Source organism: Rhinoraja longicauda, chromosome 7, assembly GCF_053455715.1.
Source record: "Rhinoraja longicauda isolate Sanriku21f chromosome 7, sRhiLon1.1, whole genome shotgun sequence".
Lineage (NCBI taxonomy): Eukaryota > Metazoa > Chordata > Chondrichthyes > Rajiformes > Arhynchobatidae > Rhinoraja > Rhinoraja longicauda.
This window is the reverse complement of record NC_135959.1, coordinates 71,621,784-71,641,518: the sequence shown is the minus strand read 5'-3', so window position 1 is coordinate 71,641,518 and position 19,735 is coordinate 71,621,784. Positions and strand designations below refer to the sequence as shown.

The window sequence follows — 19,735 nt, the reverse complement described above, 5'->3', positions numbered from 1 at the left end:
GGGCAGTGGAGGTCAATCACTGGATGAATTTAAGAGAGAGTTAGATAGAGCTCTAGGAGCTAGTGGAATCAAGGGATATGGGGTGAAGGCAGGCACAGGTTACTGATTGTGGATGATCAGCCATGATCACAATGAATGGCGGTGCTGGCTCAAAGGGCCGAATCGCCTCCTCCTGCACCTATTTTCTATGTTTCTATGTTACCCCCAATGCTCTATTTGGAAGTTCTATAAACGGCCCATTTCTCCATTCCTTTGCCTCCACAGTGGGCGGTGGGTCAGTTTCCGCGCTGTATCTCCAAACCTAAAACTCAAACTAAAATAAGGTTTTCAAAATGACAGCTTCTCTTTTTCCCGGGCAACACCGTGCTCTGAGCAAAAATCAAAGCGCTGGAGGAGTCAAGAGGAACTGCAGACGCCAGAATCTTGTGTAAAACACAATGTGCTGGAGGAGCTCAGCGGATTCCCTCCACAGGTGCTGCTTGACCCACTGAGTTCTTCCAGCACTTTGCGTTTTGGTCAGGATTCCAGCGTCTGCTCTTCCTCGTGTACCTTCCCACCCTGCTCCGCTAGTTTCAGCAGATATTGTTTTGATTTATTGCAAGTTCTCATAGCTGCCGCCATTTAGCTTAGCAGGTTCACATTTGAAAGTTGCCCGTCACAAGAGCATGGAAAGCACTACGGAGACACTAGCTGTAGATGCTTAGGAAAACAGTCGCAAAGTGCTGGTCAGGCAGCATCTCTGGAGAACATGGATAGGTGACGTTTCAATGGTGCCATTATGTGGTAGCGCCTCCTGTAAACCCCTTCAATAGGCAATAGACAATAGACAATAGGTGCAGGAGTAGGCCATTCAGCCCTTCGAGCCAGCACCGCCATTCAATGCGATCATGGCTGATCGCTCTCAATCAGTACCCCGTTCCTGCCTTCTCTCCATACCCCCTCACTCCGCTATCCTTAAGAGCTCTATCCAGCTCTCTCTTGAAAGCATCCAACGAACTGGCCTCCACTGCCTTCTGAGGCAGAGAATTCCACACCTTCACCACTCTCTGACTGAAAACGTTCTTCCTCATCTCCATTCTAAATGGCCTACCCCTTATTCTTAAACTGCGGCCCCTTGTTCTGGACTCCCCCAACATTGGGAACATGTTTCCTGCCTCTAATGTGTCCAATCCCCTAATTATCTTATATGTTTCAATAAGATCCCCCCTCATCCTTCTAAATTCCAGTGTATACAAGCCTAATTGCTCCAGCCTTTCAACATACGACAGTCCCGCCATTCCAGGAATTAACCCAGTGAACCTACGCTGCACGCCCTCAATAGCAAGAATATCCTTCCTCAAATTTGGAGACCAAAACTGCACACAGTACTCCAGGTGCGGTCTCACCAGGGCCCGGTACAACTGTAGAAGGACCTCTTTTCTCCTATACTCAACTCCTCTTGTTATGAAGGCCAACATTCCATTGGCTTTCTTCACTGCCTGCTGTACCTGCATGCTTCCTTTCAGTGACTGATGCACTAGGACACCCAGATCTCGTTGAACATCCCCTCTTCCTAACTTGATGGTGGGGAGGTCAGTACCTGTGATAGGCCTTCGATGGTGGGGAGGTCAGTACCTGTGATGGGCCTTCGATGGTGGGGAGGTCAGTACCTGTGATGGGCCTTCGATGGTGGGGAGGTCAGTACCTGTGATGGACTGGGCAGTGTCAACCACTCTCTGTAGTCTATCCTCATCTCACAACGTTTGCCTTTACATCTCAGGTTGGGACCTTTCTTCAGACTGATAGTTGTACGGGAATCCCCACTGGTGCCTGGCAAGAGATAGGTGGATACGGGTGAGGGGGTTGGATAGGCAGATAGTTGGACAAAGGCCAGAGATGAGTGGACAAAAATTGTGAGATGGGGAGAGACTAAAGAGAGTGGTGGACACTGCCCAGTCCAACACAGGTACTGACCTCCCCACCATCGAAGGCCCATCACAGGTACTGACCCCCCCACCATCGAAGGGATCTACAGGAGGCACTGCCTCAAAAAGGCAGCCAGCCTTTGACCCACACCACCCTGGCCACACTCTCATCTCGCTGCTACCATCGGGAAGAAAGTACAGGAGCCTGAAAATCGTGACCTCCAGGTTCAAGAACAGCTTCTTCCCAGCAACCATCGGACTCTTGAACACTGCACAACACTAACACTAACAATCTACTATGGACATTGTTTTTGTTGCTCTACGGACTTGTCTTGGCAACATCTTCGTAAATCTTCTCTGCACTTTTCATCACTGGTGACCACATGTTTAATGTCAGTGCGGGGACAGCAACACTGTGTAAGTCTGAAGCTCATGGCTCACTGAAACCGTTAACTACCGGCAATCAAACCGCACTCTTCCTAAGTAGTTTTCCATCTTGCTTTAAATTTGGCCTGGATATTAGTAACCTTGCTCCAGATTGTGTTTTGCTTAACCAAGTGAGCAACATTAATGTGAAGATGGTCTCGGCCAAACTAATCATCCCTCGTTATAAAACTTGCACCTCGTTCAAATTTTATTTTGATGCCAGGCCTTGAATCCACTTGTTCAAAACTATGTAGCTGAAGTCATCTTTGGAAAAGGGTGTCTTGTGTCCTGAGTGCTGATACATTCCTGGCTCAGTGATCTATCCATGGCAGAGGTGACCAAGGTCGGTAGCTGCTCGTAGTAAATAGATTTCTATGAAAGCTCTTTGTAGCAATTCAAAATAGATTCAATATTGAAACAGATGGAGTCTTTGAATGCACAGCTGAACTCTTGTGGGCGGCACGGTGGCGCAGCGGTAGAGTTGCTGCCTCACAGCGACAGAGACCCGGGTTCGACCCTGGCTACGGGCGCTATCTGTATGGAGCTTGTACATGCTCCTTGAGACCGCGTGGGTTTTCTCCGGGTGCTCCGGTTTCCTCGCACTTCGCAAAGACGTGCGGGTTTGTAGATTATTGGCTTCGGTAAATTGTCCCTCGTGTGTAGGATAGAACAAGTGCAATGGTGATTGCTGGTCAGCGTGGACCCGGTGGGCCAAAGGGCCAGTTTCCGCACTGTATCTCTATATTTGTGTCTAATTAATGTTGTGAAGTTTGAGAGATCGTGCATAGCCAGAGCTATTGTGAGATGCTGAGCAGACCAGAATATGCATATAATATAGGACTGTGCAGTACAGGAACAGGCACTGGCCCACAATGTCCGAGTCAAACATGTTGCATGAGATTAAACTAATCTCCTCCGTCTGTACATGATCCATATCCCCCCCATTCCCTGCATACCCATGCGTCCATCTAAAACCCTTTTTGAAAGCCTCTATTATATCTGCCTCCACCACAACCCCTAACAGTGCATTCCAGGCCTCCACCACCCTCGATGTAGAATCCTTGCCCCAAACATCTCCATGAAACTTTGCCCCACTCACCTTAAAGCTCGTTTTTGATATTTCCACTCTGTGAAAAAAGGAACTGACTGTCTACCCTTTCTATGCCTCTCGTAATTTTTTTAACATCCATCAGTTCTCCCCACAACCACCTACGTTCCAGAGAATACAATCCAGGTCTGTCTATCCTCCCCTTCCATCTAACACCTGCTAATGCAAGTATCACTTTGGTGAACCAATTCTGCACCCTCTTCAAAGCCTCCACGTCCTTCCTGTCCTGAACCGGTCCTGCTGAGCCGGATGGTCACATCGCAAGGTGATCCGGCACAGATCTACTTGCACTTTATTCCGTTTTAAAACTGTCACAACTTGTTTCATAGGGTTGTTTAAATTAATACTGACTAGCTAATTAAATTATTGCATCGTATGGGAGGTGCATTCCCAATCTCGTTGTACCCCTGTACAATGACAATAAAGATATATTGTATTGTATTGTAATGGGGTGACCAGAACTGCACGCAATACTCCAAATATGGCCAGACCAAAGTATTATAAAGCTGCATTGTGACTAGATTTTTAGATTTTTAGATTTTTAAAATCAGGACTATATTAAAAAAAAATATATATTTTTTTTTAGAGATACAGCGCAGAAACAGGCCCTTCGGCCCACCGGGTCCACGCTGCCCAGCGATCCCCGCACACTAACACTGTCCTACACCCACTAGGGACAATTTTTGCATTTACCCAGCCAATTAACCTACAAACCTGCACGTATTTGGAGTGTGGGAGGAAACCGAAGATCTCGGAGAAAACCCACGTAGGTCACGGGGAGAACGTACAAACTCTGTACAGACGGCGCCCGTAGTCAGGATCGAACCTGAGTCTCAGGCGCTGCATTCGCTGTAAGGCAGCAACTCTACCGCTGCGCCACCGTGACTACCTACCTCTTCTACTCAATGGTGTTCAGAATAAAATACACGTTGTGTATATGCTGTGCTGTATATGCTGCCAATGTTCTGTGTTCTATATTTCCTGTATTTCTGAATGATTTGTCTTGCAATTTGACGTGAGATCAGTCAATGAATGCCTACATTTCCAAAAAGCCAAATGAGTCGACAAATTCCCATTCCCAACCTATCTCCTATCCTGTGGTGTGCAGGGAGAGAGTAAATCAACTCACCTATCCTTGAGAGTGAGACTTGGTTAAGCACCAGATATTTGATGGGACATAGATTAGCTCCAGAAACATAGAAAACAGGTGAAGGAGTAGGCCATTCGGCCCTTTGAGCCAGCACCGCCATTGAATATGATCATGGCTGATCATCTAAAATCAGTACCCTGTTCCTGCTTTCTCCCCATATCCCTTGATTTCATTAACCCTAAAAGCTATATCCAGCTCTGTCTTGAATACATCAGAAGTCTGTAATGGCCCTGTGGGCCAGACAGCAGAGAGCAGTGGTGAGCTCGACCTTGAAATGCAAAGCAGTCCGCGCACATGTGGGACGATACTTGACGTCGCCCTCACCACGGACAAACATGCAACTTGAATGTTGGCCCTTTAAATATCAGTGCTTCAGAGTTTGTTGTGTGAACAATAATGTGCGGCACAGTGGCGCAGCGGTAGAGTTGCTGCCTTACAGCGAATGCAGCGCCGGAGACCCGGGCTCGATCCCGACTACGGGTGCTGCCTGTACGGAGTTTGTACGTTCTCCCCGTGACCTGCGTGGATTTTCTCCGAGATCTTCGGTTTCCTCCCACACTCCATAGATGTACAGTTTTGTATGTTAATTGGCTTGGTAAATGTAAAAATGTCCCTAGTGGGTGTAGGATAGTGTTAAAGTGCAGGGATCCCTGGTCGGCGCAGACCCGGTGGGCCGAAAGGGCCTGTTTCCACGCTGTATCTCTAAACTAAAACTGGCAAAGATGTAGCAGCACGGTGGCCCAGTGGTAGAGTTGCTGCCTCACAGCGCCAGAGACCCGGTTCCATCCTGCCAACAGGTGCTGTCTGTACAGAGTTTGTACATTCTCTCAGTGACCGCTCCGGTTTCCCCCCACGCTCCAAAGATGTACAGGTTTGTCCGGTTAATTGGCTTCAGTAAAAATTGAAAACTGTCCTTAGTGTGTGTAGGATGGTGTTGGTGTATGGGGATTGCTGGTCGGCACGGACTAGGTGGGCCAAAGGGACCAGATTCCACGATGTACCTCTCAACTAAACTAAACTAACCATCAATTTTCTGACTTACGACACTTGGTGCAAATTATGAGCATCCTCCTGTCAATAGACAATAGACAATAGGTGCAGGAGGAGGTCATTCGGCCCTTCGAGTCAGCACCGCCATTCAATGTGATCATGGCTGATCATTCTCAATCAGTACCCCATTTGAGTTACTGAACCAGTCTGTGGTGCAACAAGTCAGTGAGCTCTCCACCACACACCTATATCATATCATATATATACAGCCGGAAACAGGCCTTTTCGGCCCACCAAGTCCGTGCCGCCCAGGATCCCCGCACATTAACACTATCCTACACCCACTAGGGACAATTTTTACATTTACCCAGCCAATTAACCACCTGGAGAAGTCAAGTCAAGTCAAGTCAAGTCAATTTATTTGTATAGCACATTTAAAAACAACCCACGTTGACCAAAGTGCTGCACATCTGACTAGGAAAAAAAGAAACATACAGTGGCAGGCAGCCAAACACAACGGCGCGGCCATCTTGAACAAAATGTTAATTCAATCACCCACAGTCCAACAATAAAAGCACTAAACAGGCACCCAAAATTACCCAACCCCAAAAACCCCCCAAAACACAGTCCAACAATAGAAGCATTAAATAGGCATTCAAATCACACACCCTAAAACCCCCAAAAACACAGTCCAACAATAAAAACATCAAACAGGCACTCAAACCACCCAACCCCAAAAAAACACACAAAAAAGAAACATCCATCAAAGAAACATCCATCACAGTGAGTCTCCTCCAGTCCTCTCCTCACTGTGATGGAAGGCCACAATGTCTTTCCCTTCTCCCGCTGTCCTCGCCCGCAGCCAGGTTGTTGTGGTTGCAGGCCGCACCGGACGGTCCACAGCGGGCCAAGCCCAAGGCGCGTCGCGTCGCAGCCACTCCCGCAGCCTCCGTAGACGGCCGGCTCCGCCGATGATAAGTCCGATCCGGGGCGGGCGAACACGCTGTCGCTGTCGCTGCCGCTGTTGTTGCACGTCGGGGCGGTCGTGGCTCCCGACATTGAAACCCCCGCCCAGCAGAGAAATATCCCGCGGCCATCTTAGGCCGCGCCGGACGGTGAAATGTCCGCGCCCCAAGCCCCGCGATTCGGGGCGGGCGAACCCGCTGCCGCTGCCGGAGCTCCCGATGTCGGCATCCACGCGGCCCGAGCCTAAGGCGAGTCGCAGCCGCACCCGCAGCCTCCGAAGACGGCCGGCTCCGGTGGTGGTAAGTCCGATCCGCGGGCTCTGCGAACCAGAGCCCTGGAGGCCGACAGCTCCAGGAGTTGGGCCGATGGTAGGCCGCAGCAGGAACGGAGACACGGCCCAGAAAACAAAGGTCGGGTCTCCGTTCTGAAGGGACACATATTTATAGTGTTACAGTTTCCCCCTCCCCCCCACATACACACATAGTACACAAACACAAAAACACCACATCACAACTACAATTAAGACCAAAAAAAACAACAAAAACACAAAGACAAATGGACCGTAGGTGAGCGGCAGCTGCTAGGGCAGTGCCGCCATTTTGAGTGAATAGAATTTGCGTGAAGGTCAATAGAATTTTCAAAGACATACTGAAACTCTTCAATTTTCTCAGGAAGTTGAGACATACAGGATTTGCAGAGAAACGGATCTCCAAAATAACAACAATAATGAAATAATGGAAGGCCTGGATAGACTGGATGTGGAGAGGGTGGTTCCACCAGAACCAGATAGCACAGCCTCAGAATAAAAAGACGTACATTTAGGAAGGAAAGGAGGAGGAACTGCTTTAGCCAGAGGATGGTGAATCTGTGGAGCTGATTGTCACAGATGGCAGTGGAGGCCAAGTCATTGGGTATTTTGCAAATAGGGTTTGGCAGGTTCTTGATTAGTAAGTGCGTCAAAGGTTCCGGGGAGAAGTCAGGGGAAAGGGGTTGAGAGGGAAGAACAGATCAAGTATTTGATGGGCTGAATGGCCTAATCCTGCTCCTATGTCTTATGATCTTAGTACGAGAGTCAAACAATGATTGCGCAGTAGTTTAAGGGCCTGTTGTTAGGCGATTTTAAAGCAACTGCCGGCAGCTAGGCTGTCGCTGACAGTTCGCCGGGGTGTCGTGGGCATGATCGCGAGGAGTCTTCAAAGAATCGTAGTGGATCTCAGCGCGTCGCTGAGAAATCAACTGGAATGAAATTTCTCGGCGACAGCTGGCTTGTCGCCAGGTATCGTTGCTTATTGCGGGCGCTGTCGCATGCTGTCCCCAGGTTTGCTAGGTTGTCTTAGATGGATTTAGAAGCACGTAATATTAAATTAAGTAATGTCATTTCAAGATGCCATAAAATACTTGTGTTTACCTATTTATTTACCGTCAGGACATTTGGCAGGTAGATTGGAGGCGACAGTTTGACGGTCAGGTAAGCGTGGGAATTTTTGCGATGTTTATGGCCATCAGCCATTACATTTAAAGTGGGCTCACAACCCAGATATGCAACCCAGAAACCAGATATGCATCTCCCATACATTTACATAGAATGCCCACATACTTTTCTCAAAAATCCATTTAACCACTTTTAAAATTAAATTTCTTAATACTGCTATTAGTAAACTGGAAGTCAATCCAGTTTATGCCTTGTTACCGTGAAGCTTGGTTTTCAAGTAACCCGGGCAAGATGTTATAGTTCAAAACTCTCAAGTACTTACCGACTTGTCAGTGATTTCAGCGAAAATTAGGACGCCGGAGAAGCATTGACAGCGTGGGAATTTTCGCGATGTTTCCGAAGACGCTGTAATCTCGACCTGACTCGGTATTGTCGTGGTCATTGTCGTCGGGTAAAAGAAAATTTTGGCAATTGGCTACGACTTTGACAGTCGCCGGCAGTCGCCAAAAAAAATCGCCTAAGTGGGACAGGCCCTTTAGATTAGTTTGTTATTGTCAGGTGAATCGAGGCCCACCAAGTCCGCACTTTTGTTGCGTGTTATCCCGTCAGTGGAAAGACAGTATATGATTATAATCAAGCTGCTCACAGTGTACAGATACAGGATAAAGGGGAAAACATTTAGTGTAAGATAAAATAATGTTGTGAATCTTCCTGGTCTCCTCTGATGATATTTTAACATAACTGCAGGGATAGCAACATTCTGTAAGTCTGAAGCTAGTGGCTCACTGAAGCCTTTAACTAACAGCAGTCAAACCTCACCCTTCACAAATATTTTTCCATTTTGCTTTAAGTTTGGCCTGGCTTTGGTAACCTTGCTCCAGATTGTGTCTTGCTTAACGAAGCGAACACCATTAAAGTGAAGGCAGACACAAAATGCTGGAGTAACTCAGCGTGTTATGCTGCCTGACCCGCTGAGTTACTCCAGCATTTTGCGTCTACCTTCGATTTAAACCAGCATCCGCAGTTTTTTTCCTACACCATTAAAATGAAGATGTTTCAGCCAAACTAATCACCCCTCGTTATAAGCCTAACACCTCTCTCAAATCTTATTTAACGCCAAGCCCTGAATCCACTTGTTCAAAACAATGTAGCTGAAGTCATCTTTGGAAAAGGGTGCATTGTGTCCTGAGTGTTGATACATTCCTGGCTCAGTGATTCATCCACGGAAGATTTCAAATTCCCAATTATTGTCATCGGCACAAGTCTGGTGAAGTACAACGACAATCTTGCTTGCAGCAGCATCAGTTCGGTTTAGTTTATTATTACCACGTGCACCAACAGTGAAAAGCATTTTTGTTACCTGCTGTCCATATCATATCATATCATATCAAATATATACAGCCGGAAACAGGCCTTTTCGGCCCTCCAAGTCCGTGCCGCCCAGCGATCCCCGCACATTAACACTATCCTACACCCACTAGGGACAATTTTTACATTTACCCAGCCAATTAACCTACATACCTGTACGTCTTTGGAGTGTGGGAGGAAACCGAAGATCTCGGAGAAAACCCACGCAGGTCACGGGGAGAACGTACAAACTCCTTACAGTGCAGCACCCGTAGTCAGGATCGAACCTGAGTCTCCGGCGCTGCATTCGCTGTAAAGCAGCAACTCTACCGCTGCGCTACCGTGCCATCCAGTCAGTATAAAGACTACAGATGATACAGGGGAAAAAGCAGGAATGGGGTACTGATTTTGGATGATCAGCCATGATCATATTGAATGGCGGTGCTGGCTCGAAGGGCTGAATGGCCTCCTCCTGCATCTATTCTCTATGTTTCTATGATTACAATCAAGTCATCCACAGTGTGCAGATACAGGATAAAGGGTAAAACCTTTAGTGCATGATAAAATCCAGTAAAGTCTGTTTAAAGATAGTTTGAAGGTCTCCAATGATGTAGATGGGAGGTCAGGACCACTCTCTAATTGGTCAGAGGATGGTTCAGTTGCCAGATAACAGCTGGGAGGAAATTCCCTGAATCTGGAGGTGTGCGATTTCCAAAATTCAAAATCGCGGGCACATAGACTCAAATAAATACGCAAAATTCTAAAACAATGTGCAAAGAAAAACGAGACATTAATGAAACACCTAATTAAATTTTAGAAAAGAAAAAAACCAAGTCCATGGCAGTGCGTGAGGGTCAGGATGCATCACAGCTTGGTTTGGAAACAGCTCCATCAAAGACCGCAAGAAATTGCACAGAATTGTGGACGCAGCCCAGACCATCGCACAAACCAACCTCCCTTCCATTGACTCCATTTATACCTCACGCTGCCTCGGCAAGGCCAGCAGCATAATCAAGGACAAGTCGCACCCTGGCCACTCCCTCTTCTCCCCTCTCCCATCAGGTAAAAAGGAATGGAAGTGTGAAAACGCACACCTCCAGATTCAGGGACAGTTTCTTCCCAGATGTTATCAGGCAACTGAACCACCCTACCACAACTAGAGAGCAGTGCTGAACTACTATCCACCTCATTTGTAGACCCTTGGACCATCTTTGATCGCACTATTGTCATGAGTCGAGTGTTTTATTGTCGTATGTCCCAGATAGAACAATGAAATTCTTACTTACAGCAGCACCACAAAATATGTAAACATAGTACATATATAAACAATATAATAAACGTGAAAGTTCAGTGTGTGTGTATATACATAGACACACACACATGCATACATACTTTATCTTTATCTTGTTTGACCTGGAATAGTAGAACAGAAACATTCTCACTCGTCTGTTTAGCTACAAATCAGTTACAAATCAGATTTATAAGCAAGAGAGAGAACAAAAACAATTTGACTCGGTATTAAGTCGTTAAGTCCTGGCATATAGTGCCATCCCCAAATTCAAACCGCAACCCATGGCAGCGTACTGCAAATAATAATAATAATAATAATAATAATAATAATAATAATATTAATAATAATAATAATAATAATAATAATAATAATAATAATAATAATAATAATAATAATAATAATAATAATAATAATAATAATAATAATAATAATAATAATAATAATAATAATAATAATAATAATAATATATAATTTTATTTGTCATATGTAGGTTGGCACAGGGTCAACGGTACAATGAAATGTATTTGACAAGACAACGGGTCACCTCAGCAGTAATATTCCAAGGATAAATAAGATAAAAATGACATTAATAAGGTAAAAAGACAATATTAAAATAATCAACATATATGATGTGAAATATGTTTATGAGTTCAGAAGCCTGATGGCCTGATGGTAGAAACTGTTCTTAAGTCTGGTGGTACATGCAGCCATACTCCTGTATCGTCCGCCTGACGGTAACAAGGAGAATAGCCTGTGTGCTGGGTGGCTGTGGTCCTTGATGATGCTGCGTGCCTTCCGCAGGCACCGCCGGTAGAAAATGTCCTGAATGGCCGGGAGACAGTTGCCAGTGATGTGCTGTGCCGTCTTCATCACTCTCTGTAGTGATTTGTGGCTGTGGGCAGAACAGTTCCCGTACCAGACTGTAATGCAGCCCGTCAGCAGGCCCTCGATGGTGCATCTGTAGAAGTTTGTGAGGATGGTGGCGTTCATGCCAAACTTCCTCAGTCTTCTCAGGAAAAAGAGCCGCTGGTGGGCCTTCTTTTTTATTGTGTCCATGTGCAGTGTCCAGGAAAGGTCCTCAAGTGATGTGCACACCGAGGAACCTAAAGCTGCTGGCCCTTTCAACCTCAGCATCACCGATGTGGACTCGATCATCCGAACGACCCCCCCCCCCCCCCCCCCCGGAAACAAAGTGCGACCGGCCTGATATGTTGCGTGTGATGCAATACGCACAACGCCCTCAGCTTGGCGCATAGAGGTTTAAACACAGCGCTGCTGGCCACAGCGATATCAGCAACAGACTGTTTGGGAAAAACTCTTTTTACATTCCACCCCTCGAACAGTCTGGTTCCTGTCACATCTGGCCTGCAGGCGTTACCTCGTTACATCCGGCCCGCAGGCTGGAGCAAGGTCCACGCGGTCGTGATGCCAATCCACACGTACAGCGCAGTAATATTACGGCCAACAAGATTGTCCCAATGGTCAGTCCCCACCAGCCTCCAAACATCCCGAATGTCCACCATCTTCCCGAGGGATTGCAGTCGTCCTGTTCTCCGACCCTTCGGATCTTCCCCGCGGCTTCCAGGATGTGGTCGGCGAGGTTGGTGGTGTTCTCTGAATCATCTGGAATATAAGAACAGCTCTCCCGCCCGATTAAAGCACCAGTGCCCCCTGTCTCAGCCTGGATGAAATGCAGGGCCGTGCGGTTCTGTAGGGCGACGGTGCCAATGGCCACTATTCCCGCTGAAAGTTCTGTGACGGTGTAGCGACCATGGAGAATGGTCTAGGTCGTCGAACCCTCGGATTGGCCAGCGAGGTCACGTGGGAACGCGACCATGGGGATTGGTCCAGGGAAGGACATCGCTGATTGGCCAGCGATGTCATGGGTGCGTTTGGCGCCCGAATTAGTTAGTTCGTCTGAGTCTTCAAGGAAGACAGTAAGTTTATATTGGTTGTCCTGCGACTTGTTGTTTTGATTCTGTATTCGTGTATTGCGGTTGCAATAAACTTCATCTACAACTACAAGTCTCGGACTCGCCATATTGGTGACCCCGAACGTGATCTGGACGATCACCGACTGAGAAAAACCCGACGCCTCGTTGACGATGACTGAGCAGGGCACACCGGAGTCAAGCGCGGCGGACGTTCATCTTCCGTTATTTTGGACGTACGCACCGCAAGCTTGGTTTATCCACGCCGAGGCCCAATTCCATATAAAGAAGGTGTCGGATGATTCCACGAAGTATTTCTACCTCGTCAGCGCGCTATCGCCGGACACAACCAAGCGCGTGATGCGGTTCATAATAAATTCACCTGCGGAAGACAAGTATGAAACCATGAAGAAGGTATTACTGCGGACCTTCGGGTTAAAAAAGCATGGTGGTGCGGCAAAACGTCTGCACCTACCGGAGCTTGGAGACAAACTGCCTTCCGTCCTCATGGCCGAAATGATGGTGCTAGCCGGTGAGCATACGGATTGCCCGATGTTTGAGCAGGCATTCCGCGAAAAACTCCCCGAGGATGTCCGATTGCTGCTTACGGATTGTTCTTTTAAGGACCCCGAAGCATATGCAGCGAAAGCGGACGCGCTCATAGCGGGAAAAAACAAGGCAGGGGATTCCATCAACAAAGTCTCGACATCGGTGACCACGCCACAGCGACGGCAAGATGGCGCCACGTCTCCCGCCAATTCTCCGAAAGCCCGCCAAAAAGATCCGCACAAGCGCGGCTGGTGCTATTATCACCTACGATGGGGTAACGAATCCCGCAACTGCCGCTTGCCTTGTACCTTCGCGGGAAATGCCTCGGCCGATCGTACATAGGGGCAGTTACGATTGGCCAGAACCGGCGCCTCTATGTCCATGATCGATTCACGGACACAGAATTTTTGGTAGACACGGGAGCCATCGTCAGCATAGTGCCGCCGACCGACCTCGAAACCAGATCGGGTAAGACAGGTCCCACCCTCATCGCGGTGAACGGCAGCCCAATTCGCACTTTCGGTACACGGAAAATGTCCCTGGGTTTAGGCCTCCGCACGTACGAATGGCCATTCATCATAGCCGACGTCAAACAAGCGATCCTGGGCGCAGATTTTCTCTGGGCTTTTTCACTGGTTCCTGATGTCCGCGGTAACGACCTCCGACCTTCCGCCGAAGACGAGCACGTCGCTCCGACAATCGCCTCCTCGCTCAGCCCTACTGTCCAGGCCGTCGTCGCGGCCCCCGACTCGTATGCTGCGATTCTGGCCGAGTTCCCAGAGCTGCTCGTTCAACGTTTCGACGCACCTTCGGCTAAACACGGTGTGGTCCATCACATCCGCACCGAAGGCCCTCCCGTTTTCGCTCGGGCCAGGAGACTACCGCCAGACAAACTGGTGGTGGCAAAGGAGGAGTTCAGGAAGATGGAGGAAATGGGAATTGTCCGTCAGTCTGACAGCCCGTGGGCCTCGCCGTTACACATGGTCTCCAAGGCATCTGGGGGGTGGAGGCCATGTGGCGATTATCGGCGTCTCAATGCTGTCACCACGGCTGATCGCTACCCCATACCGCACCTACAGGACTTTTCATCTGGGCTGGAAGGTGCGGTAGTGTTTTCCAAAATCGATTTGGTGCGAGGATATCATCAGATTCCGGTGCGACCGGAGGACATACAAAAAACTGCAACTATAACTCCGTTCGGGTTGTTTGAATGGTTGCGTATGCCTTTCGGTTTAAAGAACGCGGCACAGGCTTTCCAGCGACTGATGGACCGCGTGGGCCGGGGTTTACCCTTTTTGTTTATCTATCTAGACGACATCCTGGTAGCCAGCCCCTCCGTGCTGGAACACCAGGCCCATTTGAGGACCGTGTTCCAGCGGCTCCAAGACCACGGGCTCATTATCCAACCCTCCAAATGTCAATTCGGCCTGCCTGCCCTTGATTTTCTAGGGCACAGAATTACTCCTGCCGGTGCCGCACCTTTACCCGAGAAGGTGGAAGCCATCCGGGCCTTTCCCAGGCCCACCACTGTAAAAGGGCTGCAGGAGTTCGTCGGTATGGTTAATTTCTACCATAGATTCGTTCCGGCAGCGGCGCGAGTCCTGCGCCCGCTTTTCCAATGCCTTGCAGGGAACCCGGTAGAGTTGTTGTGGTCCCCGGCCGCAGAGTCGGCTTTTACGGCAGCTAAGGCAGCCCTGGCAGACGCCACCATGTTGGTCCATCCGAGCCCCTCCGCCCCCACGGCCCTGACGGTTGACGCCTCTGACGTGGCGGTGGGTGGGGTTCTGGAGCAGCAGGTTGGTGGCCATTGGCAGCCTTTAGCCTTTTTCAGCCGGCAACTAAATTCGGCCGAGCTGAAATATAGTGCATTTGACCGAGAGCTTCTAGCTCTCTATTTAGCTGTCCGTCATTTTAGGTATTTCCTCGAGGGCCGCCCATTTGTGGCATTTACGGACCACAAGCCATTAACATTTGCGTTTTTGAAATTGTCTGACCCATGGTCGGCCCGCCAGCAGCGGCACCTGACTGCTATCTCCGAATTTACAACAGATGTCCGTCATATCGCGGGTAAGCTCAATGCCGTTGCTGACGCCCTGTCTAGACCTGCTTTTCCCCCTATTTCGGCGGTGGACTGCGAGGTGGATCCCCAGGAGCTCGCGGAGGCGCAGCTTCTGGCGGATACCGTTTCGGCTTACCGGTCCACCACTTCGGGATTAAAGTTGGCCCAGGTGGCTTGTGGGTCGGAGGGCACGAAAGTCTGGTGCGATATTTCTCTTCCTCGTCCCAGGCCGGTAGTGCCGCCTTCCCTTCAGCGCCGAGTTTTCGATGCCATTCATGGGTTGGCGCACCCGTCCATCCGCTCCACCTCTGCCTTGGTAGCAGCGAGGTTTGTCTGGCATGGCCTGAGAAAACAGGTAGCGGGGTGGGCACGTTCCTGCGTGCCCTGTCAGACCGCTAAAGTCCAGCGCCACGTCCAGCCCCCCGTACAGGATTTTGAGGTCCCGGCCTTTCGTTTTTTTCACATCCACGTGGATTTGGTCGGACCTTTGCCTTCCTCCCGGGGCTACACCCACCTCCTCACGGTGGTGGATCGGTTCACCCGGTGGCCAGAGGCTTTCCCATTGTTTGATATCTCGTCAGCGTCTTGTGCTAGGACTTTGGCCCTCCATTGGGTAGCTCGTTTTGGGGTCCCGGCAGTTATTACCACTGACAGAGGGCCACAGTTCACTTCGTCCCTCTGGGCCGCGCTGGCGGAACTGTACGGGTCCAAGTTACAACCCACAACTGCATATCACCCCCAGGCAAATGGACTCGTAGAAAGGTTCCACCGCCAACTTAAGGCGTCCCTCAGTGCAAGGCTTGAAGGCCCGGACTGGGTGGACCAACTCCCTTGGGTTCTTTTGGGCATCCGGACTGCTCCTAAGCCAGATCTCGGTGCGTCGTCTGCAGAGCTAGTATATGGCTCGACACTTCGAGTACCCGGAGACCTTTTTTCGGACCCTTCAGCCCTGCTCCCTTCGGTCCCATCAGCGTTAGCATCTCTCCGGGAACGGGTGGGCTCCCTGGCTCCAGTGCCGACTTCACGCCATGGGTGTTCCATGGTACACGAACCGGCTGCCCTGAAAGACTGTGAGTTTGTTTTTCTGCGTAAGGATGCCCATCGCGCCCCGTTGCAGAGGGTCTATCAAGGGCCGTTCCGGGTGTTACGTAAGGGAACGGCTACTTTCACCTTAGACATGGGCGGCAAGAGCGAACTCGTCTCGGTGTCCCGGCTTAAACCTGCCCATTTGGACCCGGATCAACCAGTTTTGGTCGGTCAAACCCCTCGGAGAGGCCGACCTCCGTTAGTTCCGCCCAGTCCAGAAACCCCCGTTCTGACAGTTCCTTCAGGACCTCCCGTTTTGGCAGTTCCTCCAGAGCCCCCCGTGCCGGTAGTTCCTCCAGAACCTCTCGTTCCGGCTGTTCCACCAAGTCCGGAACCTCCGGCTCCTGTGGTTCAGGCTGTCCCTCTCCGTACTCGTTGTGGTCGCGAAATCAGGCTCCCAGCTATGTTCCGCACCTCGGGTTCTGGGGGGGGTCATGTAGCGACCATGGAGAATGGTCTAGGTCGTCGAACCCTCGGATTGGCCAGCGAGGTCACGTGGGAACGCGACCATGGGGATTGGTCCAGGGAAGGACATCGCTGATTGGCCAGCGATGTCATGGGTGCGTTTGGCGCCCGAATTAGTTAGTTCGTCTGAGTCTTCAAGGAAGACAGTAAGTTTATATTGGTTGTCCTGCGACTTGTTGTTTTGATTCTGTATTCGTGTATTGCGGTTGCAATAAACTTCATCTACAACTACAAGTCTCGGACTCGCCATAACGGCCTCTTTTACCCCAGTCAGGGCCAAACCAGTCACCGAGTCTGTATGACCACACATGGTACAAATTAACTTCTTTTGTCAGAGGTCCCAAACCTTAATGCCGTTATCAATACCACCAGAGATAACCTGATCGCTCGTGCCATTAGACGTTGCTGCCAGTACTTGGTACGTCTTTTGAAACGTATGTATTGCAGCCTTCTTCCAAATGTCCCACAGCTTCGCTGTTTCGTTGTCACTTCCTATACAGACCAACTGTGGTCCCCCTGTCTGGGTAACATGAAATCACAAAGGATGCGTGACCTTTAAGTCTCTTGATTCTTTCACCCGTTTCACTGACCAAGGATGAGAGGGGATCTTATCGAAACGTATAAGATTATTAAGGGGTTGGACACGTTAGAGGCAGGAAACATGTTCCCAATGTTGGGGGAGTCCAGAACCAGGGGCCACAGTTTAAGAATAAGGGGTAGGCCATTTAGAACTGAGATGAGGAAAAACCTTTTCAGTCAGAGAGTTGTGAATCTGTGGAATTCTCTGCCTCAGAAGGCAGTGGAGGCCAATTCTCTGAATGCATTCAAGAGAGAGCTAGATAGAGCTCTTAGGGATAGCGGAGTCAGGGGGTATGGGGAGAAGGCAGGAACGGGGTACTGATTGAGAATGATCAGCCATGATCACATTGAATGGCGGTGCTGGCGCGAAGGGCTGAATGGCCTCCTCCTGCACCTATTGACCCACTGATACAGTTTTGTCTGTTGATGCTGGAAAAAGCATGCTGCCATCTGTGTTATAAAGCAATTCCATCACTGCTCCACTGTGACGATCAAACGCTGCAGATGCCAGTGTTGATCCATTCGAGTGAAATGTACAACAATAAACTTCTCCCTCGTGACCCGTTAAAAGCATTAGAGGAGTTTGAAGTTTCTTGGTTGCACCTGCAGCACGGCCTGCTGCGGGCTCCCCTGCACCGAGGGCAGCAGCATGTTGCGGGGGTGCTTGGCCTGCACCTGCACCTGCACCTGTCTCGTTTGCTATTTCTTTTTACCAAACATTTTCTGTTCAATTCGTCAGATCCCGCCGACTACTCCAATTGTTTCAAGGGAACAGGTTGAAGGATCTGACTAGTAGAACAGAAAAAGGCTCACTCGTCTGTTTAGTCGCGAATCAATAGACAATAGACAATAGACAATAGGTGCAGGAGGAGGCCATTTGGCCCTTCGAGCCTGTACGCATCGCCATTCAATGTGATCATGGCTGATCATTCTCATCAGTACCCCGTTCCTGCCTTCTCCCCATACCCCCTGACTCTGCTATCCTTAAGAGCTCTATCTAGCTCTCTCTTGAAATCAGATTTATTGGCAAGAGAGAACAAAAACAATACTTGTCTCGGTATGTGCGAGGTCCGGTTTACAGCACAGCACCTCCCTCTCTCTCTCTCTCTCTCTCTTTCTCTCTGTCTCTGTCCGTGGCGCTAATCACAACCCAGCCCGTCGGTGAAGCCCTCTTGTACACGAACTAACGAATGGCTTACTGGCATCTGCTTTTACACCGGCAGGAATCAGCCGTTGAAAATAACCGCCGTTAAGTCTGCGTGGAATGTGAAGTCAGCGGACGGGATGTAGGTGGAAGGGGACAAGGGGAAAAGGAAAGTGGGGGTGGGGTGGGGGAGAACTTAATGCTCTGTTTGGAGACAATGGATGCGCACAAGGAAGAGAGGGGATGATAAAAGTTGGGGTGGGGGAGAACTTAATGCTCTGTTTGAAGAACATCATAATCTGTGCAATGTTCAGGCTGATATGTATACCAACAATACCAATGCAATATAATTTATAATATCAATTTATAATATATTATTTTAGTTTAATAAATTTAGTTTAGCAACAATAAATTACACTCAGAAGGTGGTGGGTGTATGGAACGAGCTGCCAGAGGAGATAGTTGAGGCAGGTACTATCACAACATTTAAAAGGCATTTGGACAAGTACATGGATAGCAAAAGGTTTAGAAGGATGCTAGACCAAGTGGACCCGTTGGGCCAACCTCTCCTGCATTGTTGTAGCACCCTGTCCTCCCCCCTCCCCCTCCCCCTCCCCTCTCTCCTCAACCCCCCCTCCCCTCTCCCCTCTCCCTTCTCCCCCACTCCCCCCTCCTTCCCTCCTCCCTCCTCCCCTCCTTTTAAACTTTAAAATGTGAATAACTTTAAAAATATAAGACCGATTTCAATAAAACTACTTGCATTATCACTAAAGTGACAATGGTGAGTAAGGTGGGCCTAACATTGTCGCGCTATTGTGTACCGTTTTGGCTGAAGTTCAGTCACAAACAAGATAACAAATGAGAGCTAGATAGAGCTCTTAGGGATAGCGGAGTCAGGGGGTATGGGGAGAAGGCATACCCCCTGATATAGATGGACAAAACGTGGGCAGGTGGGACTAGTTTAGATGGAGAATCTTAGTCGGCATGGATGTTTCCGTGTTTCCGTGCTGTGTGACTCTCAGAAATAGAATCATTCCATTTCTGTTTGTGAGAGCACACTCTGAGTTCATTAGTCAATTTGAGTAATTAGAGTTAATTAGAGTATAGTATAAGAAAATGACTGCAGATGCTAGGCGGCACGGTAGCGCAGCGGTAGAGTTGCTGCTTTACAGCGAATGCAGCGCCGGAGACTCAGGTTCGATCCTGACTACGGGTGCTGCACTGTAAGGAGTTTGTACGTTCTCCCCGTGACCTGCGTGGGTTTTCTCCGAGATCTTCGGTTTCCTCCCACACTCCAAAGACATACAG

The 19,735-nt window shown here is 49.1% G+C and overlaps 1 pseudogene; it reads right to left on the bottom strand.

Moving 5' to 3' along the window:
• The window catches only part of LOC144595646 (uncharacterized), a 55,276-nt pseudogene extending 37,324 nt beyond the window's left edge, over positions 1-17,952 (bottom strand).
• Between the last annotated feature and the right edge of the window lie 1,783 nt (positions 17,953-19,735).